The sequence below is a fragment of the Dama dama genome, chromosome 33 (assembly GCF_033118175.1).
Source record: "Dama dama isolate Ldn47 chromosome 33, ASM3311817v1, whole genome shotgun sequence".
In the NCBI taxonomy this organism is placed as follows: Eukaryota; Metazoa; Chordata; class Mammalia; order Artiodactyla; family Cervidae; genus Dama; species Dama dama.
In genome coordinates, this window is record NC_083713.1 from 7,625,711 (window position 1) to 7,648,889 (window position 23,179).

The 23,179-nt window shown below is 40.3% G+C and overlaps 1 protein-coding gene across 9 annotated transcripts in view; it reads left to right on the top strand.

The window, feature by feature from the left end:
* Window positions 1-697: 697 nt before the first annotated feature.
* The window catches only part of WDR33 (WD repeat domain 33), a 119,174-nt gene continuing 96,692 nt past the window's right edge, over window positions 698-23,179 (top strand). For 4 of the 9 annotated variants that reach the window (XM_061135470.1, XM_061135472.1, XM_061135474.1 and 1 more), the window contains exon 1: window positions 699-861. The gene's annotated coding sequence lies outside the window, so the exon portion shown is untranslated. Of the gene's footprint in view, window positions 862-17,172; window positions 17,309-23,179 lie in introns of all 9 variants that reach the window. The other 5 variants (XM_061135471.1, XM_061135475.1, XM_061135476.1 and 2 more) reach the window with 5 other exon arrangements.

Consider the following 23,179-nt stretch of genomic DNA (forward strand, 5'->3'; position numbering starts at 1 on the left):
CAGACCCAGGGATTGAATTCAGGTCTCCTGCATGCAGGCGGATTCTCTACTGTCTGAATCACCAGGAAAGCCCTGTTACAAATAAAGCTGCTATGAACATTCTCGTGTAAACCTTTGGTGGACACGTGCACTCAGTTCTCTTGCAGGGGAACTGTTTTACGGTGAGTGTATGTTTAATTTTAACAGACACTGCGGAAACCCCTTTCTAAACTGGTTGTACCCTAGGGCTCAAGTTTTATAACTCAGTATCCACTCTCATTTAGAAAGGAGATACTTAAGAGACACTAGGAATGCACAAACAAGTCAAGGTGTGCTTGACTCAGCTCGGTGCGTTTCTTCACATTCTCAAGATATTGTCAGCCAGAACCCCTAATGTCACGGGTGAATAAACATACTAGCAACTGCAGTACAGCCCACGAACAAATTTCTCATTTAAATTTTCCAAAAAGGGGTATTTTTAACAGCACCAGGCGTAGCTCACAGGGTGCAAAAAGTAAGGCTGCACCACCTCCCCTAATCCCTTCTCTCCAAGGAACGAGGACCTCTTCTCATCCGTAACAAAGAAGTCGCTCCGAGAGGCCGCGTGAAGTTCCGGTCAGGCCCCGCCTCTCAGCTAAACACATGCGCAGAGTTACCCTACGGAGTCCTTCGGCCCGGGCGCGCGTGACGTAGACGCGTACGCCGGTGCGTGATGACACACGGACGTGCGCTCGGTGGCTCATAGGGGAAGATGGCGGCTGCTCTTTTGGAGGAGTGGGATTGAGAAGGGAGGAGGGGGGGGCCCGACGGGAGAGACATTCCTGACTGTGAAGACGAACATATCGCTCGCCAGTCATTAGGACCTCTGATCAGCGCCTGAGGGTGAGTGCGGCGGCGGCATGGGACCGCTCACCTGCCGCAGGCGGCCGCACTCCGCCATTTTCATGCTCGGCCGTTGCGTGCTTTGGGGACCTCAGGGGTGCCTGTGGACGAGTTGGAAGAGTTGGGAGGATCGACCTCCCGAGAGCTCTTTGAGGCGGGTTTGGGCCTTACGGGAGGGGGCTAGCAGCTTGAGGCATACCGGGAATGGCGGACACGGCAAGGCTAAGGCCCTGACTTGGGACCTGTGGCGACGCGAAGACGTAGGTAGGGTAGGCCGCGAAGAACACTGAAGTTTGGAGGAGTGAAGCGCCTTAAAACTGAAATTGGGGGCGGGAGTGGAAGGGGTTGGGCCGAGAGTTGAATGGTTTGAGTGGTTGGTTGAAGAGGTCATGGGAAGTTAGTTAATAGAAACCTGTAAAACGGCGAAGGTTTAGCCTCATTTTTATCGTGACCTGAAGTCTGTAATTTTAACAGGTATAAGTCCACAGCTAGGTAGGCAAAAAACCTCTGCTCCTGCTCCTTTGGAATAGCTTTATTACTGTTTTGTTTGGTTTAGATCGTGCTCTCTGCAAGTGGCCGTTAGTAACTCCCTGCATATTTCTGATTTTGAGTTCTGGCAGTTAGATACTTAGGATTAGAGAAGGCTTTTTTTTTTTTTTTTTTTTGAGGAAATGTAAAAACTGTTGATATGTCCATGTAAACCCTTGTAATTGGTGGTTCTTCCGGAGAAAGGAGAAGGAGGCGGGTCGATAGGGAATTCGGTAATTGGACCTGTTTAAATCAAATCAGAAAAACATGGATTATTTCTAGAAAACCTGTCATGAATGATTTGAAGTATTTTCTACTCAGATGACATTATGTTGAGTGTTACGGGAACTTTGGAAGACTAGAATATGAACAAAAAGCCTGTGAGGAGTACCTCTTAGGAAGCCTGAGTGGACTTTTAAGTACCCTCTGGAGATTAGTGCACGCAGTATTTTTGCCTGTGAATGTGATGCAGAGGTAGACTTATTTAGTTCAAACAAAAACTTTTAGTTAAACAGAAACGTGTTCATTGTTCCCCGATGGCATTTTTTCCCGCTAATCTTAATTGCATTTGGCCTCTCTTATTACCATAAAGTACTTTTGCACTTTCTAATTGGTTTCCTTGCCTAGAAGAAGACAAAATACTGTATCGATTTGCATTTATGTTGAGGCCTTACGTTCTGTATTTGGCCTTTTTCTTGAAGTTTAGAGAAAAATTTTTAACTTTTGGTATTTGGAGGAGGAATTTTAGTAGAAAGTTGGCCTTAAATCACAGTGCTTTAGGAAAAAGATAAATCCTTATCTCTGAAGTTGATGGCTTAACTTGCATTCTTTGGTTGGTGAAAAATATTAAAACACAGGTATTGCCATCAATTTTATCCTGACCTAAGGCTTTAATTACACTTTTAGTAACCATTTAAGGTGCTTATTCAGAGCTCTTGTATGCTAAGTAACAAGTTCTGTATACTTTTCACACTACTTAGGGAAAAATGTTAATTGTTGCTGAAACTATTTCATATTTCAGAATAAGAAAGTAAGGCAACGTAAAGTTTTATAACTGTCACAAATATATTGACAAAGATATTAGTGAAAGCTTTTCACCTAAGAATGTATTTATGTTATCCTTTTGAGGTTGCTTAGCAGAAAATGGGACTTTTACATTAAAGTAGTAGTAATTAGAGCCCGCAGGTTAGAAATCTTCATTATCAAAGTATATTTAGTTGTCCAGCTCACCAGTTTTTTAAGCATTCCAGATTTGTTTTTTAAGATTCCAATTGTCCTAGTTTTCTGCCAAACATTAGTCCAGGATTTTATTTGTGTTGTAACTTCTGCTTTTGAGAGATTGTTTTTTTCTTTTAAATTAGTGAAAATTTCTCTGATACTCATATATGCATTGTATTGGAAAATATTTTTACTCTCATCCTTTCTGGCCTTAGAACATTTTAGTATTTTTTAGTAGTGACTGACTTTATAATGTTTGTTTTGCATCTTATAATCATAATTTGAGTGCTTGTTATTTTCTAAGATCTAGGTAGTATTTATTGGAAAGGCTATGGGTTTTAGCAGTAGATAGACCTAGGTTTGAAGGTCTGTCTACTGGTTAGTCTCTCCACTACCTAGCTTTTTTACATTTGGTCACTTACATGCTGAACTTCAGTTTAAAAATGTTAGTTATAGTACTTATCTCCAAGGTGAAAAAAGTACATAGCATTCAGTAAATTTTGGCGTTTTTCTTTTGTGACTTGAATTTGATGAAGTCCTTTTTTTTTTTTTTAAATTGAGTTGTTAGTTTTAGGTGTACATAAGTACAGTAATGCTTCTCTATTAGTATATATTGCAGAATGATCACAATGAGTCCATCACCATACAGTTATCCTTTTTTTTGTTATGAGAACTTTTAAGATCTACTCATTTAGAAAATTTCAATATGCAATATAGTGTTAACTGTAGTTGCTATGTTTAACTTACTTTAGAATTGGAAATTTGTATATTTTGATCCCCTTCATCCATTTTGTCCATTTCTACCTTCCCCATTTTTACTTTTTAAAAATTAACTCAAATGTCTTTGTTGGAAACAAAGATTGGATCAATCTTATTCCTCTGGTAAAGTAAGTACTCCCTTCCCTGTGTTTAATGAAAGAGTTTTGTGTATACCTCTTAATGTATTTTTTAACTTTAACTTTATCCAGTTATTTTTGGCTGCTCTGGGCACGTGGGTTATCTCCAGCTGTGGTTTGCAAAGCAGTGGGCTCTAGGCTGCGCAGGCTTCAGCTGTGGCACAGGGCTCAGTTGTCTCATGGCGTGTAGCATCTTCTGGGACCAGGGATGGAACCTGGGTCCCCTGAATTGGCAGGCGGATTCCCAACCACTGGACCACCAGAGAAGTCCTATTTAATGTATTTTGATTGGAGCATAACTTCTCCACTACTTTGTCAGCTCTTAGAAGGCAGCTGCTACAGTGCGTAATATTTTTTTTGTGCTCATAAAGCCTAAAGCATTATAAAAATTGAGTGAATGGTTTTTCTACAAAAATCCTCATCATGACTCTCCTGAGATCTGTACTTCACACAGGCTGGGTTTATTTCTGCTCTTTTGCCCCTACTGGTGACGTGTTTGCCCATCCCCCTCCTTTCATACTGCATATCCTGTCCATTTCTCAAAGTCCAGCTACATCTTGTCCCATTAGTGAGGTCTTCAGTGAATATTTGTTTATCTTCAACTGTGCCTCTGGTTAACCTAAGGTCTGTGTGACTGCCTTCTGTTACCCTAGCACCTGACACTATGCCTTACCTTTCGAGCAAGTCCTTGGGTGGGTTGACAAATGCAGAGCTGTGCTTTAGGGCTGACTTTGTTACATAGCCACCTGCTCTTTTTACTTTCTCCACTAGTAAGATTCGGTTAAGGAGCAATTTCCCTTTATTTGTGTGTAGGATATTCTGGTAACTTTTTTTCTTTGTGTGTTAGGATAAATTGCAAACATCCAGAAAAGCTGAAAGAAGAATGCAGTGAACACCTATTGCCTTTCATTTAGATTTATCTGTTACTAACATTTTGACCATTTTGCTTTAACTCTCAGCATACCTCTCCCCTCAACAACCAGTTGAAATTAAATGCTGATATCATGCTATTTGTTCCCTAAATACCTCTTTAAACTAATGCCGTTTTTCTACACTTTATATATTTTTATTGTAAACTAGCCTCCAGTTGAAACTATATAAAAACAATTCCCTTTATTATGCTTTAGTCAGTTAACGTACACCCTGGGAAGATCCCCTGGAGAAGGAAATGGCAGCCCACTCCAGTATTCTTGCCTGGAGAATCCCATGGACAGAGGAGCCTGGCGGGCTACAGAGTTGGACACGACTGAGCGACTTCACTTTCACTTTCAGTTAACCTTGTCTCTGGCATGGACTTCTAAAGAATATGCTGTATTTGGGATTTTCTAACTGAATGCTTAAAATGTCATTTAACTTGTTTCTCTATTTTTAAATTTCCTATAAATTGAAAGTTAGATCTAGAGACATTTAATTAAATTTGGGTCAGTATTTTTGGCACAAATACTTCATAGATGGTAGTATTGCATCAGGAAAGACAGAATTCTGGTTCTCCTGTTTCTAGTGATCTATTAATAAGGTGGTGAGGATTTCCAGATGTTTGCCCCACTGTTTACAATGCTAAATTTACTTGTTTAGTGTGGTGTCCATTGAATTTCTTCATTGAAAAGGTACATTTTCCGCTGTCGCCTAATGGTTGATGATTGTTGGCCTAGTCATTTAATTTGGAGTTATAAAAATTGAATAAGTGAACTTTCTACAAAAATTCTCCTCACGGCTCTGTTATTTCTTGGCTGTTTTCTGTTAAAAAAAAAAAAAAGTGCTTCCCCCTCCTTTATAGTTTTTAAAATTTTATTTATTTATGGTTTTTGATGATCTGGGTCTTTGTTGCTGTGCGTGAACTTTCTCTAGTCGTGGCAAGCAGGGGCTACTTTCTAGTCGTCTGCACAGGCTTCTCATTGTGGTGCCTTTTCTTCTTGCACAGCACAGGCTCTAGGCATGCGGGCTTTGATAGTTGCAGCCCTTGGGCTCAGTAGTTTCAGCTGACTGGCAGGGAATTCCCCCTATTCTGTGTGTTTTTTCCTGAAACATCTGGAGTTCTTGATAGCTACCATGCATCTTTCCCTTAAGAACACCATTCTCTTTAATACCCAGAATATTAACAGATTCTACAGACTTGAGTTTTGAGCAAGCTCTGGGAATTGGGGATGGACAGGGAAGCCTGGTGTTCTGCAGTCCATGAGGTCGCGAAGAGTCGGATATGACTGAGTGACTGAACTGAACTGATGGACTTAATGTAGGTACGATATTTGATATTCAGATTTCATATTACAATTTCTCCAGTTGTCTCAATGACATCCCTTACAGAGTTTTTTCCTCTGTAATTTAGGTTCCAGTCTAGAATTGAACGTTCTATTTAATTGTCATATTTCTTTAGTCTTTATGATTTTTTTAAACTTAAAAAAAAAATTATTCATTTTTGACTGTGCTGGGTCATCATTGCTGAGTGAGCTTTTTTCTAGTTGCGGCTCCTGGGCTCTTGAGCACAGGCTCGATAGTTGTGGCACTCGGACTTAGTTGCTCTGAGGCCTGTGGGATCTTCCCAGATCAGGGATCAAAACCAACTAATAAAAATAAATGGGAAAAAAAAAAAAAAAAAAACCTGTGTCTCTTGCATTGACAGGCAGATTTCTTTTCCACTGAGCCACCAGGGAAGCCCTCTTTAGTCTTTGGTTGGTCAGTTGTTTCTATGGCCTCTTTCTTTAATGACTAACTTTTCTTTAAGTCTAGTCTACTAGTTTTGTTTTCTCCTGATTTTTGGAGTATTACTGTTTTTTTTTTTTTTTTTGATGTGTTAGTCAGTTGTAGTTGTTACTGTTTTCCATGTTTAAGTTGTTGCAGACTTGGCTAGTGTGAGTCCCTCTTTAAGCTGGTTCTTGTATCCCCACCCCCACCCCATGGTTTTTTTTTTTTTTTTTGTCATGCCATGTGACTTATTCCTGGATCAGGGGTAGAACCCATGCCCCCTGCAGTGGAAGCTCTGTGTTCACCAGGGAATTCCCTCTTCAAAAGGAATTCCCTTTTGGCTGAACCTAATTAATCTTTGAGAGCTTTTTTCTTGGTTTTTTAGCAAAACAAAATAACCCACATCTTTCTGTGTTTTCCTGTTTTTTTTATGTTTTTCTGTTTCTCCAAAAAGTCTTATTTTCTTTTGATAGAAAATGATATTCATAAATTTTCAGATTTGGGTGGTTGGTAATATATACACTGTTACTAGAGTGTCTGTGTTCTGGGCTCCCTTCATTGGACAGAGATAGAAAACATGTTTTCAAAAACTGTTTGTATTAGTATTTTAAATTCCAGTTTAAAGTGAACATTGTTATTGGGATTTGTTACAAGGAAAGTAGATTCAACCGAGTGCAGTTGATTTCTTTTCAGTCCTTTTTCCTTAGATTGTATTCCACTAAAAATGAACAGTTAGAGGACTTCCCTGGTAGTCCAGTGGTTAAGAATCCTTCTGCCAGAACTGGGGACACTGGCTCAATCCCTGGGCTGGAAAGATTCCACATGCTGTGGGCAACTAAGTCCATGTGCTCTAGAGCCCGTGCTCTGCAACAAGAGAAGCCACTGCAGTGAGAAGCCTGCGCACCACAGCTAGAGAGTAGCTCACCACTAACCCCTTCACTGCAACTAAAGAGAGCCTGCCGGCAGGAGGGAAGACCCAGCGCAGCCACCCTCCCCCTGCCCCCACCAAAAAAAAGAACTGTGTTCAAAAGTTACTTGAAATGACACTTTTTTGTTTATTTGAGCTATTTGATTAGTTTTGACTATTAAGTTAGACTTTTTGCTTTTTGTTCATGATTGGGTGCGTTTTTTTCTTTACTTTTTAATATAGTAAATATTTACATGGCTTAAAACTTGATACAATACTGAAAGAGTATGTAAATCTTGCTTCTGTTTCTGAGCTGTCTATTCCTTTCTCACTCAACCAAAGTATGGTATGTTTATGTCTGTATCCTTATTTTCTCTTTCTTACAAAAGAGGTATACTATAAAAAACTTGTTTTTTTAAAAAATAATTTTATTTATTTATTGGCTGTACTGGGTCTTTTCTCTAGTTGTGGCCTTCGGGCGCTGCTTTCTAGTTGTAGGGCATGGGCTAGTCATTGCTGTGGCTGCTCTTGTTGCTGAGTTGTCGAGGAGTTTCGGGCTTTAGTAGTGGCGGTGCAAGGGCTCAGTAGTTGTGATTCCCGGGCTCTGGAGCACAGGCTTGATAGTTGTGGCATAGGGGCTTAGTTGCTCTATGGCAACAGGTTCTTCCCAGACCAGGGATCGATCTTGTGTCTTCTGCATTGGCAGGCAGATTCTTTACCACTGAACCACCAGGGAAGCCTCGGTAATTTGATTTTTGTTGTTGAGTTGTAGGAGTTCTTCATTTATTCTGAATATTAACCCCTATTGGATTTGCAGATGTTTTCTTCCATTCTGTAGGTTGCCTTTTCACTCTGTTGATTGTGTCCTTTACTGCACAAAAGTTCTTAAGGTTAATATATTCTCATTTGTGTGAGTGGGACCCTTATTTTTTCCTAACAATATATCCAAGAAATCATGCTATATCAATTCAGTACTCCCCCATCCCCCATGTGATTTATAGTAAGAAGCATGTATTTTGTCTTTGTCAGGTTTCTGGCATAGAACTCCTAAAACTCTTGGAATTTTCTAAGTGATTCGAGTGATAAAGGTGTTTTGATATTCATGACAAACCCCTTGAAAGTGAAAGAAAGTGAAGTCACTCAGTCGTGTCCGACTCTTTGAGACCCCATGGACTGTAGCCCACCAGGCTATCTGTCCATGGGATTCTCCAGGCAAGAATACTGGAGTGGGTTGCCATTTCCTTCTCCAGGGAATCTTCCCGACCCAGGGATCGAACCCAGGTCTCCCGCATTGCAGGCAGGCGCTTTAACCTCTGATCCACCAAGGAAGCCCAACAAACCCCTTAAATCACTTAAAACCCCTTAAATCGAGTTTATGTTAATGAGGTGACTTTTGGAAAGCACCTAAGGGTGAAGGGAAACCAAACATGTTAAGAGGATTAGAACTTTCCAGTTCCACCCTCTAGGAGGGGAGGGGTGTTGGAGGTTGAATTAATTGCCAGTTATTTAGTCAAATATGCCCAGGTTAGGAAGCCTTCATAAATACTCTGAAAGAACATGGCTCATGGTTTGGAGAGCTTCCGGATTGGTGACCACATGAAGATTCTCAAGAAAACTGGTGGGCTCTGAGAACTCTGAGACCCTTCCTCCATTCATTACCTTGTGCATATCTTCTACTTGGCTTTTTCTGATTTCTGTTGTTTGTAATAAAGAGGTAACCTAGTAAATAAAGTGTTTGGTTGTTTTCACTTCTTGATTATAGCAAACAATACTGCTATGAGCATTCATGTACAAGTTTTTGTGTGGATATAATGCTTTTGGTTCTCTTGGGAATGTACCTAGAATTAGAATTGCTGGGTATTATGGTAATTATATTCTTAGAATTTAGGGAAATTCTGACCTGGTTTCCTAAGAGGCTGAACTATTTTATATTCATTCCTACCAACAGTATATGAGGGTTCCAATTTCTCCACATTCTCACCAACCCTGTATGAAGTGTTTTCCCTTTGTGTTTTGATTTGCATTTTCCTAATGATGCTTAGCGTCTTTTCATGTCGTTATTAACCATTTGTATATCTTTAGAGAAGCAGCTATTGTCCACTTAAAATATTGGTTGTCTTTTTAATATTGAGCTGTGAGAGTTCTTTATATATTCTAAATGCCAGTCCCTTATCAGTTACATGATCTGCAGAATTTTTTTCTAATTATGTGGATTGTCTTTTCATTTTCTTTTTTTTCTTTTAATACTTCTATTTATTTTTGGCTGTCTGGGTCTTCCTTGCCGAGAGAGCTTTCTCTAGTTGCAGGGGGCTGGTGGGGGGCGGGGGGGCTCCTGTGGTTGCTGTGCTCAGGTTTCTCGTTGTGGTGGCTTCTTTTGTTGTGCAACACAGGCTCTAGAATGCACGGGTCTCAGTAGTTGCAGCACATGGGCTCAGTGGTTGCGGCTCCCAGGCTGTAGAGCACAGGCTCAGTAGTTGTGGTACATGAGGTTAGTTGCTCTGTCGCATGTGTGATCCCTCTGAATCAGGGATCAAACCCGTGTCTCCTGCATTGGCAGGCAAATTCTTTACCAGTCAGCCACCAAGGAAGCCCTGTCTTTTCACTTTAAAGATGGTTTTATTGAAGCACAAAAACGTTGTAATTTTGATGATGTCCAGTTTGTCCATTTTTTTCTTGGGTTGATTGTGCTTCTGGTATTGTATCTTAAAAAGGCTTCACCTAACCTGAGTCACAAATATATATATTTGCTGCATTTATTGCAGCTAGTAATTGGTTAAGCAATTGATTTTCCCAAGGAAAAATGTAGATTGTTGTCCATGAGTATGCCTAAGAAAATGAATTTGACTGTTTAGAAAGCTCTGATGAGTTTGCCTTTGTGGTAAGAAATTAATAAGCTTTAGTTTTAGCTGTAATAAAAGCAATTTTATGTAACTATACTGAATCTTTATAAAGGGGAGATTCACATAAAAAATAAAGGACTTATGTTTCATTGGTGAAATTTTTTTAAACTTTACTTTTTAACTCAGTAATTATATCCTTAATAACCAGTGTATTTTTGAAATTCAGACTGATTTGTTTGAAGGGAAAGACCAAACTAAGACAGTATGTGTCATAGGGTAAAAACACCACAAATGCCCCAATGACTGAGGAACTAGTTAGGCTTGTAGGCAATGTGGTAATAAAAGCAGAAGCGGAATCACTGTGCCAAAATCAGGAGGCACTCAAAACCTTAAGCTTTTCACTTTATCTTGCTGTTGACAAATTAGAAATATTCAGGACCATCTGTTTAGGATTCTGCCTTTGGTAATGATTGTGTATTTTGTTAAATGTTTTTACATTCAGTTTAGTTGTTAAGCTAAGTTTAAAATTGAGTTGAAAAGAAACTGGAAAATTCTTACCTGCTCTCTGTATAATTTTGAAATTTTAGAATTATTTAACTTTAGAGGTCATAAGATCTAGACTCTTAAAGAAGCAGGACTGAAGAGATTAACTTTGTTTGAAGTCACACAGTGGAAGAATACAGGTCACTTAAATACCTGTGTAGTATTCTTTTCTCCACCTTAAAAAAACCCCCCAAAACCCATCAACATTTCAGTGTAACTTTGGAGAGCTTTTTTGTTCACTGTCTTCATGAGAGAGCTAAAATTATAAGTTTACATAGCCAGAAAAGTCTAAAATAGGAAGATCTTCCATCAGGAAGTAAGTGATCATATTATTCTGTGGTCTTGAGGTTGTTATATGTAGCTTTGTTCAAAATTGATTACCACCTGGGACTTTGTTGTACTTCTGTTTTAGTAACAATGATTTCAGCTTTTAAATCTAGTATTTGACAGAATATCTTTTGGTAGATATTTTAGAAATTAATTAAATTATTTGGTCATGCTGTGAGGCTTGTGGGATCTTAGTTTCCTGACCAGGGATTGAACCTGAGGCCTCTGCAAGAGAAATGTAGAGTCCTAACCACTGGACCACTGGGGAATTCCCTCTTGGTAGATATTTTTTATCCAAACATGCCACATCTCAAATGAGTAGCTAGGTTCCTCCCTCATGTGTGTCATGTTCTCAAATTATAGTGTTTCTTTTTACCACCCACATTTTCTACCCACAATGCTCATTTGCAGCTGTGTTTTTTACAACACTTTTGTGCCCAGAATGTTCATTTCCAGTTCATTGCCTATGTTCATAACCCTACTTAGTAATTTCTTTTATAAGTTATTTTATCTTTAGGCATTTGTTCATTCATACTTTTATACTGCATGCGTGCTAAGTCACTTCAGTCGCGTCAGACTCTTGGTGAACCTGTGGCCTGTAGCCTGCCAGGCTCGTCTGTGGGGTTCTCCAGGCAAGAATACTGGAGTGGGTTGCCATGTCCTTCTCCAGGGGATCTTCCCAACGCAGGGATCAAACCCATATCTCTTATGTCTCCTGCATTGGCAGGTGGGTCCTTTACCACTAGCCTCATTACCAAAAAAAGTGAAGAGTATAAGAGGATATACAGTGGTCTATCTCTTCCTTGTGGCTGTCCTCCAAGCCTCTTTCATCTATCCAGTAACTATAGTTATCAGTTTGTTGCAAATTTTTCCAGTGATAATTTGTGTTATATATATAGAAAATGTGGGGCTTCCCTGGTAGCTCAGCTGGTAAAGAAACCGCCTGCAATGCAGAGGACCCTGGCTCGATTCTAGGTCGGGAAGATCCCCTGGAGAAGGAATAGGCCATCCATTTTAGTATTCACGGGCTTCCCTGGTGGCTCAGGTGGTAGGGACTCCGCCTGCAGTATGGAAGACCTGGGTTTTGATCCCTGGGTTGCGAACATCCCCTGCAGGAGGGCATGGCAACCCACTCCAGCTTTCTTGCCTGGAGAATCCCCCTGGACAGAGGTTCCACATGGCAACCCACTCCAGCTTTCTTGCCTGGAGAATCCCCCTGGACAGAGGTTCCTGGCAGGCTACAGTCCGTGGGGTCAGAGTCAGAGCTGACTGAGGGACTAAGCGCAGCACGTAGCACGTGTATTTACTGCAGATGTGTGTGTGTGCGCCTTTTTTGTTGCTTCTCACATCCATGGTAGTAGTCTGTGCACTGCTTTGTACTGTTTTTCACTTAACAATACATCTTGGAGATTCTAAATAGAACTACCTTCTTTATAATAGTTGCTTAATGTGTGTTGTATGGGTATTTCGTGTTAACTAGTTCTCTAATTCATAGACATGGGTAGTTTCCAGTCTTTTGTTATTAAACACAGTACTCCATTGAATAACCTTATGGATATGTGTTTGTGCATGTGTGAGCATATGTAGGGATAAATTCATGGAATGGAAGTGCTTGGTCAAAGAAAGTGTACTGTCAATGTGTGAATATGGTTGTTTTTCTCACACCAGACTGTCACTTCTATTATCATAGTTTCTGCTTTCTTGAATGATATTACTTTCTAGTAAATGATGAGTCATTTTCAGCATGAGTAACAAGGGGAATTTAAAATCACTAATTTGTCCCTTTTTGATAATTTTCATGTGATATATGTTCCTGGGATGATTTATTATTGCCTACAGTAGTGCTTTCTATACTTTTTGGACCCCATAGAAATCTGATAAAAGTTATATATTTCTTCCTAGAAAAAAAAGTGAATACCCATATTAGAATTTTACCTGTAATTATGAGGTGGGAGGGTCATTGAAATCCCTTTTTTCTTAAATTTAATTTTTTTTAACACCAAAAATTTTGTGTTGGGGTTCAGTTCCAGTTCAGTCGCTCAGTCGTGTCCGACCCTTTGCGACCCCATGGACTGCAGCACGCCAGGCCTCCCTGTCCATCACCAACTTCTGGAGTCTACACAAACTCATGTCTGTTGAGTCGGTGATGCCATCCAACCATCTCATCCTCTGTCATCCCCTTCTCCTGCACTCAATCTTTCCCAGCCTCAGGGTCTTTTCAAATGAGTCAGCTCTTCATATCACATGGCCAAAGTATTGGAGTTTCAGCTTCAACATCAGTCCTTCCAGTGAACACTCAGGACTGATCTCCTTTAGGAGGGACTGGTTGGATCTCCTTGCAGTCCAAGGGACTCTCAAGAGTCTTCTCCAACACCACAGTTCAAAAGCATCAATTCTTCGGTGCTCAGCTTTCTTTATAGTCCAACTCTCACATCCATATATGACTACTGGAAAAAGCATAACCTTTACTAGATGGACCTTTGTTGACAAAGTAATGTCTCTGCTTTTTAATATGCTGTCCAGGTTGGTCATAACTTTCCTTCCAAGGAGTAAGCATCTTTTAGTTTCATGGCTGCGGTCACCATCTGCAGTGATTTTAGAGCTCCTAAAAATAAAGTCAGCCACTGTTTCCCCATCTATTTGCCATGAAGTGATAGGACCGGATGCCATGACCTTAGTTTTCTGAATGTTGAGCTTTAAGCCAACTTTTTTTTTTTTTTAAGCCATCTTTTTCACTCCTCTTTCACTTTCATCAAGAGGCTCCTTAGTTGTTCTTCACTCTCTGCCATAAGGGTGGTGTCATCATAGCTGATTAACAATGTGTGATAGTTTCAGGTGCACAGTGAAGTGACTCAGCCATACATACACATGTATCCATTCTCCCCCAAACCGCCCTCCCATCCAGGATGGCACATAAGATTGAGCAGAGAAGGAAATGGCAACCCATTCCAGTATTCTTGCCTGGAGAATCCCATGGACAGAGGAGCCTGGCGAGTCCATGGGGTCACAAAGAGTCGGACATGATTGAAGTGACTGAGCACCATGTGCTATACAATAGGCTTTTGTTGGTTATCCATTTTAAATACAGCAGTGTGTATGACACCACCCTTATGGCAGAAAGTGAAGACAAACTAAAGAGCCTCTTGATGAAAGTGAAAGAGGAGAGTGAAGAAGTTGGCTTAAAGCTCAACATTCAGAAAACTAAGATCATGGCATCTGGTCCCATCACTTCATGGCAAATAGATGGGAAAACAGTGGCAGACTTTATTTTTTTGGGCTCTAAAATCACTGGAGATGGTGACTGCAGCCATGAAACTAAAAGATGCTTACTCCTTGGAAGGAAAGTTATGACCAACCTAGACAGCATATTAAAAAGCAAAGACATTACTTTACCAGAAAGGTCCATCTAGTCAAGGCTATGGTTTTTCCAGTAGTCATGTATGGATGTGAGAGTTGGTCTATGAAGAAAACTGAGCACCGAAGAATTGATGCTTTTGAACTGTGGTGTTGGAGAAGACTCTTGAGAGTCCCTTGGATGGCAAGGAGATCCAACCAGTCCCTCCTAAAGGAGATCAGTCCTGAGTGTTCATTGGAAGGACTGATGTTGAAGCTGAAACTCCAATACTTTGGCCATGTGATATGAAGAGCTGACTCATTTGAAAAGACCCTGAGGCTGGGAAAGATTGAAGGTGGGAGGAGAAGGGGATGACAGAGGATGAGATGGTTGGATGGCATCACCGACTCAACAGACATGAGTTTGGGTAAACTCTAGGAGTTGGTGGTGGACAGGGAGGCCTGGCGTGCTGCAGTCCATGGGGTCGCAAACAGTCAGCTATGACTGAGTGACTGAACTAGAACTGATGCCCATTTATGTATCCATAGGACCCAGGTAAAGCTTCCTGCTTTATTTGATCGATGCATATAAACTCTTGTGTCTAGGTTGGCATAATGAACATTTCAGAATCTAGCTCCACTATGTGAGCTTAGGTTTCCAGCTTCTTCCTCAACTGCTCCCTCTCCTCAGTACCCTGTCTTTGAACCATTAAAAAACAAACAAAACTGCTTAAAATCGAGTACACCTAAAACTAATGCAGTGTTTTATCTCAGTTATATTTCAAAACAAAAAAGCAAAACCTCTGTAGTTCTCTCTTTACTTGCTGTTTCCTCTGCTTGGAATTACCTCACTCCCTTTCTCCCCTTGGTGTATCCTTTTTGTAAATCACCATATATGTTAGTTCATCTGAATCTTTGTTTCTCATTTGTGCTCCCGCTCTGTGTCTTCCCATGGCATTCTGTCTCACAGCACAATGTTTAATACATGGATAGGAGAAGGAGATGGCATCCCACTCCAGTATTCTTGCTTGAAGAACCCCGTGGACTGAGGAGCCTGGTGGGCTAAGGTCCATGGGGTTGCGAAGAGTCAGACACGACTGAAGTGACATAGTACATTAGGATGATTCAATATCGTGAAGTGGTCAGTTCTCCTCAGCTTAATTTATAGATTCAATATGATCCCAGTCAAAATCCCTGCAAGTTATTTTTTGGATGTTGATAAACAAAGCTCCTTATTTGAATAGATAGTATCATCAGTGCCTATTAAATGAATGGTTACTATAGAACAGAATATTCACAGAATTCTAAGGCTTTACCCTATGGTGTTAAACATTTTAGATATCCAGAGAAATTGAAGAAAGGAGTTAATACCATACATTTGCCTCTTAAAGTCAACATTTGTTAGGATTTTCTGTATTTTCTTGTTAGGGCTGATAGATCAAAATGTAAGTTCAGTCACTAAAGTCTGTTCAGTCGCTAAGTCATGTCTGACCTTTGCGACCCCATGGACTGCAGCATGCCAGACTTCCCTGTCCTTTACTATCCTCGGAGTTGCTCAGACTCATGTCCATTGAGTTGATAATGCCATCCAACCATGTCATCCTTTGTTTCCCCCTTCTCCTCCTGCCCTCAGTCTTTCCCAGCATCAGGGATCTTTTCCAGTGAGTTGGCTCTTAACATCAAGTGGCCAAAGTATTGGAGCTTCAGCATCAGTCCTTCCAACGAATATTCTGGGTTGGTTTCCTTTAGGATTGACTGATTTGATCTCCTTGCTGTTCAAGGAAGTCTGAAGCGCCTTCTCCAGCACCATAGTTCAAGAGCATCAGTTCTTTGGTGCTCAGCCTTCTTTATGGTCCAACTCGCACATCCGTATATAACTGCTGGAGAAACGATAGCTTTGACTCTGGACCTTTGTTGGCAAAGTGATGTCTCAGCTTTTTAATACGCTGTGTAGGTTTGTTGTAGCTTTTCTTGCAAGGAGCAAGCATCTTTTAATTTCAGGGCTGCAGTCACTGTCCAGTGATTTTTGGAGCCCCATAAGATAAAAATCTGTCACTGTTTCCATTTTTTTCCCATCTATTTTCTATGAAGTGATGAGACTGCTGTGATTTTAGTTTTTTTAATGTTGAGTTTTAAGCCAGTTTTTTTTCACTATGCTCTTTCACCTTCATTATGAGGCTCTTTAGTTCCTCTTCACTTTCTGCCATAAGGTTGGTGTCATCTGCATAGCTTAGATTGTTGATATTTCTCCTGGCAGTCTTGATTCCAGCCTGGCATTTCACATGATGTACTCTGCGTATAAGTTAAATAAGCAGGGTGACAATGTATAGCCTTGATGTACTCCTTTGCCCCTTCTGAACCACAGACTTAAACAAATAGACATTTGCTGTCTTCCATTTCTGGAGGTTTGGTGTCTGAGATGATGGTTCAGCAGGGCTATGGTCCCTCTGAAGGTGCTAGGGACAGATCTGTTCCAGTATTTTCCTACCTGGTTTCTGGTAGTTCCTTGGCCTGTGCCAGCATGTGTTCTAAATTTCCCCTTTTTATAAAAACACTAATCATGTTGAATTATTGACCCATTCTGCTCGTGTATGATTCCATCTTAACTAATATGATATCTGCAGTGATATAGGGGGGTAGGTGTGGTGGCGGTGGTGGTGGTGAAGACTTCACCATATGAATTTTGAGGGAATGTAATGCAACCAGTAGCACTCTGTGTCTATATACATACATTCATACCTTTTAACCGTTTGAGAGTAATTGTGGATATCATGACAAATGATGCTTCAGCAAGCAGTGTCAGCATGCAGTAACACATCTAAGAAAATCAGCCGTAATTCCCTAATACTATGTAATATCTGGTCCATTCATACAGCTTTTAGTAACTGTTTTTCTCCAGAAATGTTTTTTCCCCAGCAGACAGCCATTTGGTTGTCTCGTTGGACTTGTTTAACTAGTTTAACTAGTAGGACTTATTTAAAAAGCAGTCCTTTTGCCTTTTTCTTTCTCATACATATACCTTTTTTTTTCCTTCAAGATTTAACAGAAGTATCACATTTGCAGATCGAGCATCTATGCCCTGCCAACCTGATTGATTGGTTGAAGCCTTCATTTGCTTTCTCTGTCCAAGAGTCTTAATACAGGAGGCATGTCTCTCCATGGACAGTTTACAGGTCTGTTACATTGTATCTATTAAGTTGTTCTGGAGAGTGGACTTTATCTTTGTAAATCTCAAGGGTTATCCTGTCACCTCAAAAATGTTTATTTTGTTTATGCTACACATTCTGTGTTTTAAATTAGACTGTTGCAAATAGGCCCTTTTAATTTGATAAATATTCTCTTAGCTCATCACCTGTGGTCTGTTCTATGAGCAAATACTTGCTGTGTTTGCTGGACTTCTCCATTGTATAATATGTTTTTTGTAGTTAATAAATGTCTTGGAAGAAATATTTTGAAACTGTGTAAATATACTGTTTTTGTTCTCAAATTTTTAGCATGCATTGGTGGAGCCTGTCTGTAGCAACTATTACTAGGTGTTCCAGTGATGATTTCCTGTGAACATATATTTTAACATATATTGGGTTGACCAAAAAGTCCTTTGGATTTAAATAAAAATAAAAGACACATTTTTCATTTTCACCAAGAACTTTATTTAACAACGTATTCACAGTTTTGTTCCACTACCTTCTGCCATTTTTCAGGCAACTTAGTAATTCCATTTTCCCAAAACTTTTTATCTTTTTGTGCAAGAAACTGTTCCAAGTGCCTTTTACAGTCTTCCAGGAATTGACATTTTTTCCATTATGAGAATTTTGTAAAGACAAATAAATGGAAATCTGAAGTTGCAATGTCTGGTGAATACAGTGGATGAATCTGAACTTCCCAGCCAAGCTGTAACAGTTTTGCCTGGTCATCAAAGAAATCCTTGTATTATCCAGATGGAAGATTATATGTTTTCTGTTGACTAATTTCGGGCTCTTTTCTCCTGAGTTGTATAAAGTTGATTATTCTCAGTTAATGTCTTGATTGGATCACTATGAACTTCAGCTGGTCTACCTTACCATGGAACGTTGCCCAGGGGAGAAATCTCCAGCATGGAAATTTGTAAACCAGTTGTGACATGTTGGATCAGTCACATACACTTCTCCGTACACTGCACAAATCTTTTTTTCGTTTCAGTTGTGTTTTTACCTTTCTTGAGATAATAAAACATCAGTTCAGTTTAGTCGCTCAGTTGTGTCCAACTCTTCGTGACCCTGTGGACCACAGCACTCCAGGCCTCCTTGTCCATCACCAACTCCTGGAGTCTACTCAAACTCATCTCCATTGAGTCAGGGATGCCATCCAACCATCTTATCCTTTGTCATCCCCTTCTCCTCCTGCTTTCAGTCTTTCCCAGCATCAGGGTCTTTTCAGCTGAGTCAGCTCTTCGTATCAGGTGGCCGAAGTATTGGAGTTTCAACTTCAACATCAGTCCTTCCAATGAACACTCAGGACTGATCTCCTTTAGGATGGACTGGTTGGATCTCCTTGCAGTCCAAGGGACTCTCAAGAGTCTTCCCCAACACCACAGTTCAAAAGCATCAATTCTTTGGCACTCAGCCTACTCCAACTCTCACATCCATACATGACTACTGGAAAAACCATAGCCTTGACAAGATGGACCTTTGTTGGCAAAGTAATGTGTCTGCTTTTTAATAAGCTGTCTAGGTTGGTCATAACTTTTCCTTCCAAGGAGTAAGCATCTTTTAATTTCATGGCTGCAGTCACCATGTGCAGTGATTTTTGGGGCCCCAAAAAATAGTCTGCCACTGTTTCCCCATCAATTTGCCATGAAGTGATGGGACCAGATGCCATGATCTTAGTTTTCTGAATGTTGAGCTTTAAGCCAACTTTTTCACTCTCCTCTTTCACTTTCATCAAGAGGCTCCTTAGTTCTTCTTCACATTCTGCCATAAGGGTGGTGTCATCTGCATATCTGAGGTTATTGATATTTCTCCCGGCAATCTTGATTCCAGCTTGTGCTTCATCCAGCCCAGCATTTCTCATGATGTACTCTTCATATAAGTGAAATAAGCAGGGTGACAATATACAGCCTTGACGTACTCCTTTTCCTATCTAGAAACAGTCTGTGGTCCTAACTGTTGCTTCCTGACCTGCATACAGATTTCTCAGGAGGCAGGTCAGGTGGTCTGGTATTCCCATCTCTTGAAGAATTTTCCACAGTTTATTGTGGTCCACACAGTCAAAGGCTTTGGCATAGTCAATAAAGCAGAAATAGATGTTTTTCTGGAACTCTCTTGCTTTTTCGATGATCCAGCAGATATTGGCAATTTATCTCTGGTTCCTCTGCCTTTTCTAAAACCAGCTTGAACATCTTATCTGGAAATTCATGGTTCACATATTGCTGAAGCCTGGCTTGGAGAATTACTTTACTAGCATAACATGCCAAAAGTGTTGCTTTTTTTCTTTCATCAGTTTTAAAATAGCTACACAAAAATGCACCAATTTTGATTTGTTAAATGCACATTTAAAATGTTGCTTTTTTCTTTCATCTTCAATATTAAAATAGCTACACAAAAATTCACCAGTGTTGATTTTTTAAAAATACACGTTGGTATGACAGCTGTCACAATATAGTCTAACAAGACTGTTTTCAGTGAAGTTAAAGACAACTAAATGATCCTAAAGACAGCTTATGGAAAAAAACTGAATTGAGTTTCTTGGCCAGCCCAATATTTATTACCATTTTTAGTGTGCCAGGCTGTATGCAAGACACTGGAATACAGAGATTAAAAGCATTCAGTTCTTGCTTAAAAGGAATTTATAGTTTAAATAGGCAGATATATAGTTTTTACCAGTATAATGTCTGCTTTTCCATGATTATGGCATAATACACTTTGGAATTGCAGACTGCTGAATAAATTTAAGTGGAATAAATAAGCATAAGCTTACAAAAGTAATTGAGAACATTGGTATAGAAATACACCAGCAAAGGCTGTGAGAGTATTTGGCAGACTTAGAGATTTCAGAATAGCATTGAAAAACAAAAGTGAAAGGAAAAAAGTCCCCTCCTAGCTTCTTATATAGACCTCCTTGTCCACTGTGGACAACTTGGAAAAACTCAAGGTGTAAAGAAGACAACAAAATTTTACCATGAGTCCATGCTCTATTATTTTCGTTATGTGTTCCTTCTCATCTTTTGGCTTTTGAGGAAAAGTTGTACAGTTCTTTTAAAATAATTGTAATTGTTCCACAGTCTGATTTTTCCACTTAATATTAGATCACGTGTAATTTTAAAAAATATTTCAAGCATTTTAATGGTTATCTAAAGTTTTATAATATAGATACACAGAGGTATTGATAACTTTTGTTGCCTATTATGCTTGTGAACTGAACTGAAAAACTTTGTTGCAAGAGAGAATTTTTTAGTTGGCTATGTGAATCCCTGTTAAATCATAGAATGGTTCTCTGAAATTTATAAATATATAAAGGTACTCCTGGAAATCACAGCCAGATGCAACATGGTTTAAAAATTGCAGAAGTTTTCTTGCATTTCGGATACAAGATATAAGTCATCCTGTGCTTTACAAATTTTTAACTATTGGGTGATATTAATGGTTCTTAATGCTGTTCCTTTGTTTTAGAAATTAAGGGAAGAAAGACCCAGAGTGTCACATGTTTCTTCAGGGCAGGAGAGCCTGAACTAGAGGCCTATCTTCCCCAGTGGGTGGCTTTTTGCATGCTAACAATACAGTGTGCCCTCCCCCAAGGCTGAGGGGTTCTGTGGAGGGGTTGGGAATAGCATGACAGTGGTACAGCTTTGCTGTATATTTTTTAAAAATTTCATTTGTTTAATTTTGGCTGTGCTGGGTCTTCATTGCTGTGTGCAGGTTTTCTCTAGTTGTAGTGAGTGGAGGCTACTTTAGTTATGGTGTGCATGCTTCTCATTGCGGTGGATTCTCTTGTTGCCGAGCACAGGCTTCAGGGTGTGTGGGTTTCACTAGTCGCTGTGCGTTGGCTCAGTAGTTGTCGTATTGGATCTTTCATTGAGGCTCATGGACTCTAGTTGTGACACTCTGGGGCTTAATTGCCCTGCAGCATGTGAGATCTTATTTCCCCACTTAGGAATTGAACCTGCATTTCCCCTGCACTGGAAGGCAGATTGCTAACCGCTGGACTATCAGGGAAGTCTTTCTTGAGCTTACTTTTAAGATGTAGCTTGAAGAAAGGGTTCTACAGTTAAAGGAGTTTTATAAAAAATGAGAATTTCCTGGTGATCCAGTGATTAGGATTCTGTGCTTTCACTGCTGAGGGGCCAGGTTCGGTTCTTGGAGAGAAAAAGATAACGAGAATGTCCTTGAGAATTCTTTGTCTTATTCAGCCTTCTTTTTTCCACTTGTGAATAGTAAGTGCTGCCAACTCCAGTTAATTTTTGTTATTCATAGCACTGGTAAGTCTGGGTCAGTCTCTTGTGGGGTCACTACTCCTTTCTCCTGGGTCCTGGTGTGCACAGGGTTCTGTTTGTGCCCTCCAAGAGTCTATTTCCCCAGTCCTGTGTAAGTTCTGGTGGCTCTATGGTGTGGTTAATGGCAACCTCCTTCAAGAGGGCTTATGCCACACCCAGGTCTCCTGCACCCAGAGCCCCTGCCCCTGCAGCAGTCCACTGCTGACCCGTACTCCACAGGAGACACTCGAACACAGTTCTGTCTCCGTCTCTGTGGGGTCTCTGGGGCCTGGTGCACACAAGGTTTGTTTGAGCCCTCTGAGCATCTCTGATGGGTATGGGATTTGAGTTTAAAAGCGATTTTGCCCCTCCTACCATCTTGCTGGGGCTTCTCTGCCCTTGGAGGTGGGGTATCTCCTCACAGTTGCTCCAGTGCTGCGCTGTAAAGAGCAATATTGCTGTAAAGAACAATATTGCATAGGAACCTGGAATGTTAGGTCCAGGAATCAAGGCAAATTGAAGGTGGTCAAACAGGAGATGGCAAGAGTGAACATTGACATTTTAGGAATCCGTGAACTAAAATGGAGTGGAATGGGTGAATTTAACTCAGATGACCATTATATCTACTACTATGGGCAAGAATCCGTTAGAAGAAATGGAGTAGCCATCATAATCAACAAAAGAGTCTGAAATGCAGTACTTGGATGCAATCTCAAAAACGACAGAATGGTCTCTGTTTGCTTCCAAGGCAAACTGTTCAATATCATGGTAATCCAAGTCTATGCCCCAATCAGTAATGCTGAAGAAGCTGAAGTTGAATGGTTCTATGAAGACCTACAAGGCCTTCTAGAACTAACACCTAAAAAAGATGTCCTTTTCATTATAGGGGACTGGAATGCAAAAGTAGGAAGTCAAGAGATACCTGGAGTAACAGGCAGATTTGGCCATGGAGTGAAGAATGAAGGAGGGCAAAGGCTAACAGAGTTTTGCCAAGAGAACGCACTGGTCATAGCAAACACCTTTTTCCAACACAAGAGAAGAGTCTACATATGGATATCACCAGATGGTCAACACCGAAATCAGATTGATTATATTCTTTGTAGTCAAAGATGGAGAAGCTCTATAGAGTCAGCAAAAACAAGACTGGGAGCTGACTGTGGCTCAGATAATGAACTCCTTATTGCCAAATTCAGACGTAAATTGAAGAAAGTAGGGAAAACCACCAGACTATTCAGGTATAACCTAAATTGAATCCATTATGATTATACAGTGGAGGTGACAAATAGATTCAAGGGATTAGATCTGATAAACAAGAGTGCCTGAAGGATGGATGGAGGTTCAATGACGTTGTACAGGGGCAGTGATCAAGACCATCCCCAAGAAAAAAAATGCAAGAAGGGAAAATGGTTGTCTGAGGAAGCCTTACAAATAGCTGAGAAAAGAAGAGAAGCGAAAGGCAAAGGAGACAAGGAAAGGTATACCCATTTGAATGCAGAGTTCCAGAGAATGGCATGGAGAAATAAGAAAGCCTTCCTCAGCGATCAATGCAAAGAGATAGAGGAAAACAATAGAATGGGAAAGACTAGAGATCTCTTCA